Source organism: Elephantulus edwardii, unplaced genomic scaffold (assembly GCF_000299155.1).
Source record: "Elephantulus edwardii isolate Elephantulus edwardi_28Jun2011 unplaced genomic scaffold, EleEdw1.0 scaffold00150, whole genome shotgun sequence".
NCBI lineage: Eukaryota > Metazoa > Chordata > Mammalia > Macroscelidea > Macroscelididae > Elephantulus > Elephantulus edwardii.
Genome location: NW_006399900.1, coordinates 5,294,068 through 5,307,192, shown reverse-complemented (window position 1 = coordinate 5,307,192; position 13,125 = coordinate 5,294,068).

Here is a 13,125-nt window from a genome sequence, read left to right as displayed (position 1 = left end):
GGAAACCCAAAATCTCTGTAAATGTTTATGAAAATTAATAAAATATAATTATAGGGAAAAAAAGAAATTAAGAACCTTGTGTAGCCAAGTCTCACCACAGGACTCATTAGAAGGCAAGATAGTTTGACTAAAGAATGGTTCCAGTGACTTTGATGCCAACTAGATTTATTTTGTGCCAGAACAAAAATGTAGGATGATACGATATGGAGAGTGTTTTATGACTTTGTCAAGATAAATATGAAAAATCAAGTGTCTCAATTTGTTTCTTTGCTTAGAGATAAAATGAGGAAGACTGGGAAGATTAAAAGATCTGTTGGACACTTGTTTGTTACATCCCTGCTCACCCTGGCTCCAGAACGAGATCATCTCGTAGACTTCTTCAACAAGAAAGCAAGCAGAAGAAAGTCTCTGAAGTAAGTATTGCCTATCTGGCAACACCCCAAATGGTTGGTCATTTGGTCTCATTTTCCAGTTTAAAATATACTCTTTAAGGTAAATTCCAATTCCAGGCCCAGAAGGAGCTATAAACTGACCTCAGATCCATGTTGTTAAGTGTCATTGAGTCTTAGACGACTCATAGGGAAATGACAGAATGTTGTAGATGTGGAAGGTCAGAGAAGAAAAGAAGATTCTCAGCATGATGGGCTGATACAGTGACTGTAACAATGAGCTCGAGCGTTTCTCAGATTGTACAGATGGGTAGGATAATGCAAGTGTTAGATCTGTTGTTCATAGTATTGCATTGAGTCATAGAGAGAGTTCTGTTGGCCTAGTGGATAGAAAGATATGCTACCAAGCCAAAGACGGGTGATTTTAGTCTAAGGCCCTCAAGCCTGGTTTAATTAATTTTGGTCAAACACAAACATTATTCTAAGTGGTATAACACTGACCTGTCCATTTGCTGTACACAGGTAACTTACAGCTGCTGTGATACTAAACACTGTGACACTAATATGTCATATGCAATAATCCAATAATGATTACCAATGGTAGACAGTGTTTGGTGGAGCTCCCATATTAAAACAGGCTTGGAAGCAGAAGTGCCATTCACTTCTGAAAGAGCTTGCCACTGGAAACTCGATGAACTTAGAGAAAAGATGAAAGTTATACAAGAGTTCAGGTCTTTCATTCATACGGTCGCTATGAGTTTTCTGACTCAATGGCACTTAACAACAACATGGATCTGAGGTCATATTATTGGTAAAATAACTTGGCAGTTTATTGGTTTGACCCATTTACAAAATCATTGCTCCTTCATGCTGAATAGTATTCCATAGTGTGAATGTATCATAATTTCTCAATCTATTCATTAGTGGTTGGACATCTGGGTTGTTTCCATGTTCTTGTGATAGTGTACAAATCTCTGTTTGTGCCTCAGTTCTCATATTCTCAGGGTATATTCCAAGAGACACATTTGCTGTGATTGTACCTTTCACCCAAGTATTTGCCACCTATCAGACAACCTGGGATGACTGCCAGATCCATTTGAATGCTCTGCTCACAGCCAAGAAACAGTGAATTATTTTGTCAAAGAGCAGAGTAAAAGAAAGTGGGCACAGAAACAGACAGGATGCCCACTAGCAAGGTTGCCCTTTTCATTTCTGGGTGAATTGGGAAGAGAAAGGAATAATCAGACTATGATAGTTCCATGAATTCCTGTTGTATGCTTTGAAACATGTAGCACCAAAGCAAGTAAATGATAATACGGTAATGAAGTAATTCAGGGACAAAGTCCAAAAAAAGATACACTCTACTTCATTAGTGACATTGGAAGTCTCATGAAATAAATTCTACAGATAAAGGATATATGACTAGGGAAATTCTCCTTATATTGAATTATGAGTGAGACAGGATTAAGGATGGATAACTCTTCTTCTTAACAATTTAGTAGATCACAGCTTCTACATTAAATCATTATATATAATTACATATGTAATATATATTTATATATAATTGATGTAATATATATTGACATATATTTATAAGTATATATCATCTATCTGTCTGTATATTATCTATCTATCTATCTATCTATCTATCTATCTATCTATCTATCTATCTATCTATCTATTTATCATCTACCTATCTATCTACCTGTCATCAGTAGAGAACAAATCAATCCACAAAAGCTTTGGGAGTAAACAGCTCCTTCTCTTGTCATAATTAGTCTATGATCATAGAGGGTCTGAAAAAATGATAATTAACTTCAAATGCAGATGATACAAGTTTGCTTGCTGAAACTGAGGAGGGCCTAAAGCATTTACTGCAGAAGGTCAAGGGCTAAATCTGCAGTATGGATTGAAGCTCAACATCATGAAAACAAACATTCTCACCACTAGGTTATTGGTAAAACCATGATAGATGGAGAAGATTAAACATGTTGCCAGGGGGGATCTATCATGTTTGGAAGAGTAGAGGACAGGGTAGGAGAGGAAGACCATGGTTGATATGGATTGATACAGGAACTAGGGTAATGAGGGTAGATGTGTCAGAGACAGTTAAACTGGCTCAGAACAGAGCAGGGTTCAGAGCTATTGTGCATAGGGTCACTATGAGTCTTAGTCGACTCCATAGCACATAACAACAACACCAACATATGATGTGTACAGTTCACAATATTTCAGATTTTAGTTTGAGAAGAGGTAGGCAGGGTAGTTTGACCCTAAGGTCCTGCCTATTGAGTGGAGTATAATCCCCATTCAAAGCACTTAAGAATTATACCATCTTTAAATATTCAAATAGAAATCTTGACTATTCAGGTTAGTGTTGTTAGGAATTAAATATAGGAGGAAATATAAAGCTTTATATATTCCTTAGTCATCACAAGTGACCAACCTCTTCTGTTGTAAGTATCATCAAGTCAACTATAACTCAAAGAGACTATATGAACAACAGGTATGAACCCTGCCGTATCCCACACCATTTTCATGATCTCTGATATACTCAATTCCATTTTACAGTAATTGTATCAATCCTTCTTATTGAGGGTCTTCCAAACAGAACAAGGGAACAACACATAGCTTAAAATTAGGAAGGCTGTGCATTAAGGTTGTATTGTTTCTCTTAAGAAAAATCATTCCAGAAGCTGGATAATATGAAAATGAATATGACATCAGGATTTATGCAGATGACACAAATTTGCTTAGAGAAGGTGAAAACGGGAAGCATTTAGAAAGATCAATGAATACAGAAAATATAGCAACAGCTAAAAAACAGGATTCTGGATCACCAGACCAATAGGCAACATGATAAATGTAGGGGAAACATGAAGTTATTAAGGATTTCATTTTACTTAGATCCACAATCAACACCTTTCACAACCAACAAAATCAACACTCGGTAGCAGCAGTCAAGAAATCAAAAGAGATGTTGCATTGGCAAAATACATTGTCAAAGACCTCTCTAAAGTGCTAAAGAAGGATATTAGTTAAAACAATAAGGTGCACCTGATCCAAGCCATGTTGTTTTCAATTGCTTCCTATGATTCTGAAAGTTGGACAATGGATTACGAAGACCATATACCTTTGAATTATAGTGTTAGACAAAAGTATTGAATATCCCATTGTTGTTGTTGTTGTTGTTAGGTGCTGTCCAGTCGAGTGTGACTCATAGCAATCCTAAAAACAGATTTTAATCCTTCCCTATTCTGTGCCATCTTCCCATCTCTGATACACTTGAGCCCATTGCTAGAGTCACAGTGTAAATCCGTCTCGAGAAGAGTCTTCCTCTCTTTCATTGACCATCCACCCTTCCAAGTGATAGGCCCTGCAGGGCTGACTCACTCCCAGGAGACCTTGCTGACAACCGCCACAGCCAATCAGCATACTCCACAACTACTTCCTCTGCCTAGAGACTGCCTGTTTATCCGCGCACCACTAGCTCCAGCAGCTGCAGCCAATCTGCGAGCTCTACAATTACTTCCTCTGCCAGAATATGGCCCCTTCCTCCCCGAGTTCTTTAAAAGGCTACTTCTTAACACTACATGCGAACTTGAGAGCCTGAGAACTACAATAAAAGCTTCTTTGCTTACTTTCGGTTTCTGCGCCTGTTTTACCTAACCCTTTTCCAAGGAATAGCCTCTCCCAGCCTCCCATCGGCAGCCACATTACTAAATCTAGCCATCATTTCAGGGAGCCCTGGTGGCCTAGTGGTAAGAAGCTACATTGCAATCCAAATCTGTCTATCATTTTGTAGCTCATTTTACCTTCAACAACATCCAGCACTATAATCATAACCCCTTTAATATACTTTTCTCACTTTAGCATCTAGACTACGACCTGTTCTCCTCCCACCTAGAAGACCCGCCCAGTACATTAACATCACTGAGATAATGAGCAGACAGAAATGGGCAAAAGCCTGAATTATCTATGAGAATACGGGTTAGCTGGTGCGAATGGGGAGGGAGGTGCTACCAAGCAGGATGCTGATGGGGTATGGCAGGGGACAGGGACCGCCACACACATGCTGAAGCAGGGGAGGCCAACAATCAGTCTTAGCTGGGTAAAGGGGAAGGGTGTTTTATCTGCTAGCATCTAAAACACCATCCTTCGTTGGTTCCCTTCTGCAACACGGGTTAATTCTTCCTAGCTTCTTACGCTAGTTGTACCCTTCTCCTTAATGACACAATGCTGCTCGGACTTTCATCCTATTTTCCCTCCATACTCACATCGTTGGGGTTCTTCTACAACTGTATAACTTTAAATATTTCTTTTTGACAACAACTTTCATACTCTATCACTTGCCCACCCTTCTCTTCTGATTCATATATCTTCAAACTGGATGTATAGGTATCTTCTCAAACTTGGCATGCCCCAGATTTCGTTCTTTATACGTCCCCTTACATCTGCAAACTTGAGCCATTCCCTTATCATCCAGTGGGGATTTCATCTTGGTTGAGTCACTCACATATGAGGTCTATTGCTTTAATTGTGAAATATTCCTTAGCCTCTCTCGGTTACTTCTTAAAGGTAGTAAATTTAGCTGATCACTAAGCCCAAAGTGATCTTCCCCAAGTTAGTTGCATAGACACTATTTCATCTCCTTTAAGCTTTTACCTAAATCATACCTTCTATCCAAGGCCTTTCCTGACTATCTGATCTCCTTTTTAAACAGTATTGCAGTATTTAATTAATTAATTAAACAGTATTAATACTGTAATCTACCTATGCCACAATTAGTTCTTTAACTTATTTTTTTCCCTTCTATTTATACCTTTAAACATATTATGTAATGTAAATAATTTAAATACATTGATTCCTTGTTCAACTCTCTCCTCCCTCTGTTCAAATACAATCTCCATGAGGGCAAGCATCTTTTCCTAATTTGCCTGCTGACTTCTTTTCAGTGCCTAGAACCGTTTCTTGATCTCTGGTAGCAAAGTCTGTAGGGAGGTGCCCTGCTAACCCTCTCTGGGGAGTGGAGCCTGCCAGAGGCTCCTTGGAAGAAAGATGGGCAAGATGGGCAATTTCATAAGACTTACAGCCTCCTGAAAACTCCCCTGAGGATTACCTGTGAATCAGTTCTGACTCCAAAGCAATGAGTTTGAGAGTATGAAACAGCCTCTAGCATGTATTAAAAACTGAAAATATATTTATGCCATAAGCAACATATGTTGAGAAACGTAACAGTTGAGGTGAGAAGAGGTATTCTGTCACATTTTAGCTTTAGTCACAATCCATGAAATTCTACAGAAAGTGTATTTATTTTCTCACAGAGAAACACATGTATAAGTAATGGCAGCACAAACAGAGAAGTAGTGTCTTTTGTTCAAGAATAAACAGGTAAATATCTTTTTTTCCTTTCCTAAATTAATGTAAAATCTTATGTGAAGAAAGATAATTATTAAATGAAGAAACTTCTTAAACCTCTCAATTTTATCACATTGGAAAAAATTACTCATCATGCTGCTGAAAGAGACATGCAATTTCAGAAGATTTCATTTACATATAGAATATTTAGTTATAGATGTTTTGAATTACAGTTCTTTCAAACTTCAGGGGAAAATATGGTTTAAGTTTATCATGCATAGCAACTATACAAAACTAAAAATTTCAAATAACGGTCATAGTAATAAAATCTTTCAAGACAAGTGACTCGTGCTGACACTGTATAATTGTGCAAATAATTCTCCAAATCAGGATATATGCTTGAAATTGATTCTATTCAATTTGATTACACGTTCTCACTTGTATTCAGAGCAAAGAGGCATACATCTTTCTGAGTGAATCTACATGTAAAGACAACAAAGTTCCAATGAACAAATGATAGTTCAGGAATAAACTGCCAATTTATATATCTGGCTGAAGTTCTTTTCCTTGGCTGGATTTGAAGCAACATGCCAACTCTTTAGATTGAGAGGCAAAATGTATGCAGTGCAAGGGAGCTCTGGTGGCCTAGTGGTAAGACACTGCACTGCAGTCCCAGAGGTATGCAGTTCAAATCCACCAGATGCTCTGCTGGAGAAGAAGGGGGCAATCTCCTCCTGTACCAGTCAGATCTGATTTGACGGTACACTTAAAAACAATACAATAAAAACTTAAAAAAAAAAAGTATGCAGTGCAGATAATCCCCAAAACTTCAGAACTCAGCACCTCCGCTTCCTGGCCCTCAGCATCTTAAAGCAACAGGAGGACAGGGGAGAAAACACACATGGCAGGCTCATTTACAAAGCCAAGACTTGGCTCCCTAACATCTTTCATCAGTCTGCAAGGCAGTGAAAAAAAGAGTGGTGCTGAAAACATGGAGCCATCACAGTGCACTCAGGGTCCAAGACAGACAAAAACATGTCAAGGCTGAATAAATGTGAAAACCCACAAATAAACAACTGTAGAGGCTTATGAGTAATGAAGCTACCCACTAACTAACCTCAAACTACTACTGAAAAGAAGATTGTCCTTCTCAATGTTTCAACTCCATGTGGTGATATGACTTGTCTAACTCTCAGGAGATCTGGCTTTATTATCTTTCTTATTGTTCCCATATGTTATTTTTACCAAGACTCTATTTCTTTAGGTTATTTTCTTTATAGTGAAAACAAAGGAACTTACTACAGATTTATTGTTTCTTGTTTGTTTTGTTTTATTCTCTTCATTTTGAATATACCAAGACTTCATAAGATAAATTAAATGTTGTTTCTGAAGACGGTAGCCATATTGACACCGACCAATAAAAACAGCATTTTTGTGAATGAGCACTTGTTCCATATGGTAGAAGTAGATCTAACATAGTGTGGTCTATGCACTTCTTCTCACTGCCTCTGGTCAGAACCAACTCATAACTGACCTGTCATTGGTTTTCATTGGCTTTTCTTATAAACCACACAGGAGAGTACTCTGGTGGCCCAGTAGTAAGAAACTATGTTGCCAACTGAAAACCACATATAGTTTGAATTCATCAGCTTTTTCACAAGAGATAAATAGATAGTATATTATCCATTCATGCAATTTACTACTTCTGAAAATCTGCTGTAAGGTCAGCTATGAGTGAGTTCGATCTTGATGATATCAAACCCAACAACAGATCACATGGGAGAATATTGCCTATCTTTGTTCCATGAAATAAATAATAGATTCAAACTGGCAAAGAGGTACAGCCTTTGAGTTAGCATAGTGACTTTGTACAACCCACACCACTAGAAGGGAACTCTGGGGCTTAACTGTAAGGAGCTGTGCTGACAACCCAGACACATGGTTCAAATTCACCAGTTTTCCAATCCATGGGAGCAACACAAGCAACGTCTCCTGTGCAGTTTACTGCCTCTGAAAATCTGGTGGAGAGTCAGCCCTGAGCTGGCTCCAATTCGCCAGTACATGATACAGCACCATACCTTAAAACTCCCTTGTATCTCCTACAGCAGGTGTTAGCTTGCTCTTGCTGCACTTACTACATGGATCCGCAATTGTAAGGTTGAGTTAGCTCTGACTCACGGTGATCCCGTGAACAAGAGAGTAAAACCCTGCCTGACCTCACAATCTCTGCTATACTTAAGTCCATTGTCATTGTCACTGCATCAATCCATTTTATTAAGGGTCTTTTTATCCTTTGGTGATCCTCTGATCAGAGAATGAGTACAGTGAAGTCAAATGTCCATCCATCTCTTGTGTTTGACACAAAGCAGATACTTTTGATGAATACTGTGGACTAGGAAGTATGTACACATGGTTAGATTGGAAAATACATCCTTATACATAAAAGTATCATTATAAATAAATAGATACATACATACATGAATACATAAATGTATCCTTAATAAATCAATACACCAACATGATGTCAATTTACCCTTACCTTCTTCATAATGGTTATCAAAGTAAAATACTTTCCTATGTTGTCATTAAGTGTCTTCAAGTCAATTATGACTCAAAACAGCCTTATAAACAAAAGCCCAAAATCTTGTCCTATCTCTTGTCATCCTCTCAATCTCTCTCATACGCAAGCCCATTTTTGTCATCTCTGTGTCAATCCATTTTCTTGAGGATCTGCCTCTCTTTGATCATCTATTTCCCAGCACAGTGTCTTTTTCCAAGGACTAGCACCTCCCGACAACATGCTCACAGTTTGTGATACAAAGCTCTACACTCATTTCCTCTAAGATACCCTCTGATTGCACTTCTTCTAAGACATATTTTTTTCTTCTTTAGGAATTTAACGGCATTTTCAATGCTATTTATTAACACTACAGTTCAAAGACATCAGATTTTCCTTGGTCTTTCTTATTCATTATCTAAGTTATAGATGCTTAGGTAACAATTGAAGGCTTGGTTCAGGTGTACCTTAGTCTTTAAACTGATGTCCTTGCTCTGTAGAACTTTAGAGAAGTCTTCAACATCAGATTTTCCCAATGCAACATATCTTTTAATTTCTTGACTGCTGTAACCATAGATGTGGATTGTGAATCCAAATAAACTGAAATAATTGACAACTTCAATCTTTTTGCCATCTATCGTGATGTTGTCTATTGGTTCAGTGATGAGGATTGTTGTTTTCTTGATGTAGCGGTTTAATCCACATTGACGGTTGCAGCCTTTCATCTTCTTCAGTAAGTGCCTCACGTCTTCTTCACTTCTGTAAGTGATATCATGAAAATGTAGGCTGTTGATGAGTCTTCCTCCAATCCTGATATCACTTTCTTCTTCATTGAGTGCAGCCTCTACATTATTTACTCAGTATAGACTGAATAAATATGAAGAAAAGAGACATCTACACACACACACACACACACACACACACACACAGTCCTTGTTTAAAGCCCAAGGGGCTCTGGTGTGGGATTGTCCATAGGGAGTTAGTTGCACTGCTCACTCAAAGGATGTGTCTCTCTGCAGTTTGAATCAGCCAGCGATTGCAAGGGAGAAAGGTGGGCAATCTCATCCTATGAAATGTTCAGCCTTGGAAACCCAATGGAGCATCAGTTAGGAGTTAATTCCAACTCAGTGGCAATGAAAGGGAATGAATGAACACAAAAAGGAATTGGTCAGCATGTGGAAAATTTCAGGAGGCTACATATGATTTTCTTCAGTGATACTGGAGAAAAAGTTCGCAATGGATTAAAGAAATTGGAAAATATAGCACTCTAGGAATTGACCGAGTACAAATTGAGGTGTTTCAACAACTAGCTGCAACCTTGTTTAGACACCTTAAAGGTTAATGTGCACCTCACTCACATGATGTTGTTTACAATTGTGTCATATGTATGATGAGAAGGAAAACTGAAAAATAGTTAATGCCCTTGAATTATGATCTTGGTGAAGAATACTGAATATACTGTGAAGCCAAAAGAATAAATAAAATCATCTCAGAAAAAATACAGCCAGCTTGGTCTTCGAAAATGAGGATGGTGTATAAGAACTTTATTTCACATACTTTGGGCACATTATCAGGAGAGGCAGCCAGTCACTGGAGAAGGACATCAGGCTTGAAAAAGAAGGGGGTCAGCAAAAGAGAAGAAAAACTTCAGCAAGATGGACTGATGCAGTGACTGCAGCAAGGGCCTTAAGTGTAGCAGGGATTTAGAGCAGGATGAGACAGAGTGTGATTCTGTAGTACATGACATGGCTATGAAAGAACAATTTGAATATGCAAATTACTTAGCATTCCTCTCATCCAGAAACAGAGTTCTGAGATCATTCTCTCTCCCTTTGAATCTAGACAAGTCCTAGGGAGTTTGCTGGTCGATTAAATACAGCTAAACTCTGCACCAGACTGGGCACAAATTGATGCCTTTATAGTGCAGCTGTTTTGAATCCAAGAACTTGCGCCCTAACTACTAACTACTAAATTCTAGCTGTGTCCCCAGCAAGTAGCCTGTACCAGCTTGCCAGCCAAGTTAAGAAGACTTCTTGGAAGTGGATTTTACAGTCCAATTGAACAACCTGAGTTAATATTGTGGGCAGCAAGCAAGTCTTCCCTACTGAAACCTGCCCATATGTTAGTTTTAAGTAAATGTTCTTTCTGTTCCGAGATGCCATGGAATTGGCACCCACTCCTAGTGATCTTAGGTACAACAGAAGGAATCCTGCCTGGTCCTGCATCGTCTTCACCACCTCTGCTCCGCTTAGTTCCATTGATGCGGTCACTGTAGTGTCAGTGCATCACATTGAGAGTCTTCTCTTTTGATGAGCCTGTACTTTGCAAAGCATGTTGATCTTCTCTAAGAATTCACCACTCCTATTAGAATGCCAAAAATATATGACATAAAGTCTTAAGATCTTTGTTTCTCAGGATCACTCTAAATGTATATCCTCCAAGACAGTTTTGTTTGTTCTTTTTGACAATCTGTATTTGTTCAATAATACTCTTTGCCAATACCACAATTCAAAGACACTGACTCTTCCTCAGTTTTCCTTATTCATTGTTTAACTTCCACAAACATAGGTAGCAGCTGAAAATATCTCAGTCTGGTAGAGACACTCCTTAGTCTTCAAAGTGGCATTCTTGTTTTTTATCAGTTCTAATAGTTAAACACTATAAATTGCTTGAAATCATAATAGAAGTTATAAAGAGAAATAGATCCAGTGACTACAATTTTCATCTTTTCTCCATTTGGAATCAGAGCTATTTGAGCATTTCGAATTGACTTGATGTCAGTGGGATAATTAATACTACTCACTGGAATGTAAAAGAGAAATAGCTGGCCTGCTAAAAAAGTTATTTCCTGGTCCTTTGGGTTGATATTGGAAGGAATAATTTGGGTTCCAATTAATAAAGGAGGAAACAGAATTCATGAGCTACTCTCAGATCATTTTGTTTCTATCACGGAAGGAAGCTCAATTCCAAATGAATATAATATACATAATATAATAAAATCAAAAGCTTGCTTCAAAAATATTTCATTTGAATCCAAAGTTAGCTCAGACTAGGGCAGACTGGAACCAATGAGCCATTGTTCTAGTAAAGGCATTCTTTTTACTTAATACATGAACAAAAGGAGTTTAAGTGAGCTCCTGTGGAAATGCCTCTAAGTAGTGGTTGACACTGTCTTTATTTTAAGTTTGAGATCAATAAGGTTCCAGATCAATATCTGAGTTCCATGTCAGAGGCCAGTACATGCCTATGACAGATGCAGTCAGGTGAAAAGGAGAGTAAAACGCTTTGCTTTATTGGACATTTTTTTTAAAGGTAGATAGAGATTGTCAGGCTGGAATGTGGATGAGATTAAAGTACTTTTATTAGATAAAGAGGAAGCCCAGAGGGGGAAAGGCAACTAGAATTCTGTGACTTCTCTTTTAAAAGCTGAAAGAGTCCGACTTGCTTGCCACAGAACCAGAAACCACCTTTATAAACCTCAGTCATAGGCTCTGTAAACCCATGTATTATTTCTATTATCATGATAATTAATGTTTTCTTTGAAAAAGAAGAAGAAAACACACCTTCATTGTAGACACAGTGTTTAAATAATATATATACCCTGAAGCTAAGGAAAGTTAAGATGTAACTTCTAGCTTTGTATGAGCTAGAAACTTAGAAGTTTCTGGCTATTAATTGTGAGTATTTTTTAAATGCAATTATAAGAATTATAGTCTTTATAGGAAATGGGTTGTTGCACATTTTTCTATTCAACAGATAATAGACAGTCTGACTCTTGTGATATTAAAAACCTGTTTGGTGAATGAACAGGTCAGTGATGTAGAGGAAAGGAAAGTGGGATAGCCATCATTATCCATGACTCAAAATATGGTATGTCATCTGTTCTGCCAAGGCAAATGAACGGCAAACATCCCACCACAAAAAGTAGCAATCTACCTCAACTTTACGGTATGCTGAAGAGGGAATAATACTATGGTGGATGGTATTATTTCCTTAATAAAAATTCCTACATTTATATAGTTCCAAGAGCAATTTTGTCTTCAGAAAGAAATCTAAATGTTACTTTTTCTTAAGAAAATGGAGACAGCACAATCTAAAACCATTGAAGAATTCATTCAATTTAAGAATCGGAACACCTTTCTCTTTCTTTAGGATGAACTTGTTCTAGTTTAAATTATTTGCCATATTACTTATTGATCAACAAACTATTTAACCAAATAGCATTTGGGGGAAAGGAGGCAAAGAGAAAAGACAGACTAGAAAAAGTGATCAATCACATATATCTCAATACCTGAGTTCCAAACTACTGAGAAAGTTCTTTTAGGGGTTCCACGAGGCATGAATTAATTATTCAACCATGCCTTTAAAAGTAATATAATAGGTATAAAACATGATTTTCAGCTTCAGAAAAATATCCTTTTTTTTTTTTTTTTTGGTTAGAGCACGAGACATAGGCAAAAAGATATTTAGTAAACTTAGGGAGGGAAAAGAACAAACACTGGGAGTCAAAACACTGAAAACACTGAAGAGTCAAAAGCAGAAGAAAGGAAAAAAAATAATAAAAGCAGGAGTAAGATAACTATGGATAACTCACTCACGTATTCACCCAGAAAATGTTGACAGTGCTTTTCATGTTTTAGTGCCTGGTCTAAGCTCTGGAAAGTCTATCACCAGTGACAAATACAACTAAACCCTGGAGCAGAGTGTATCTCCAACTCTGTGCACTCAAGAGCCTATGCTTGAAACATTACCCTGTCAGTCAGTACAGATGGGACTGTGAAGGGCTTTATGCAAACTATTTAACCTCTCTTTTTTTTTTTT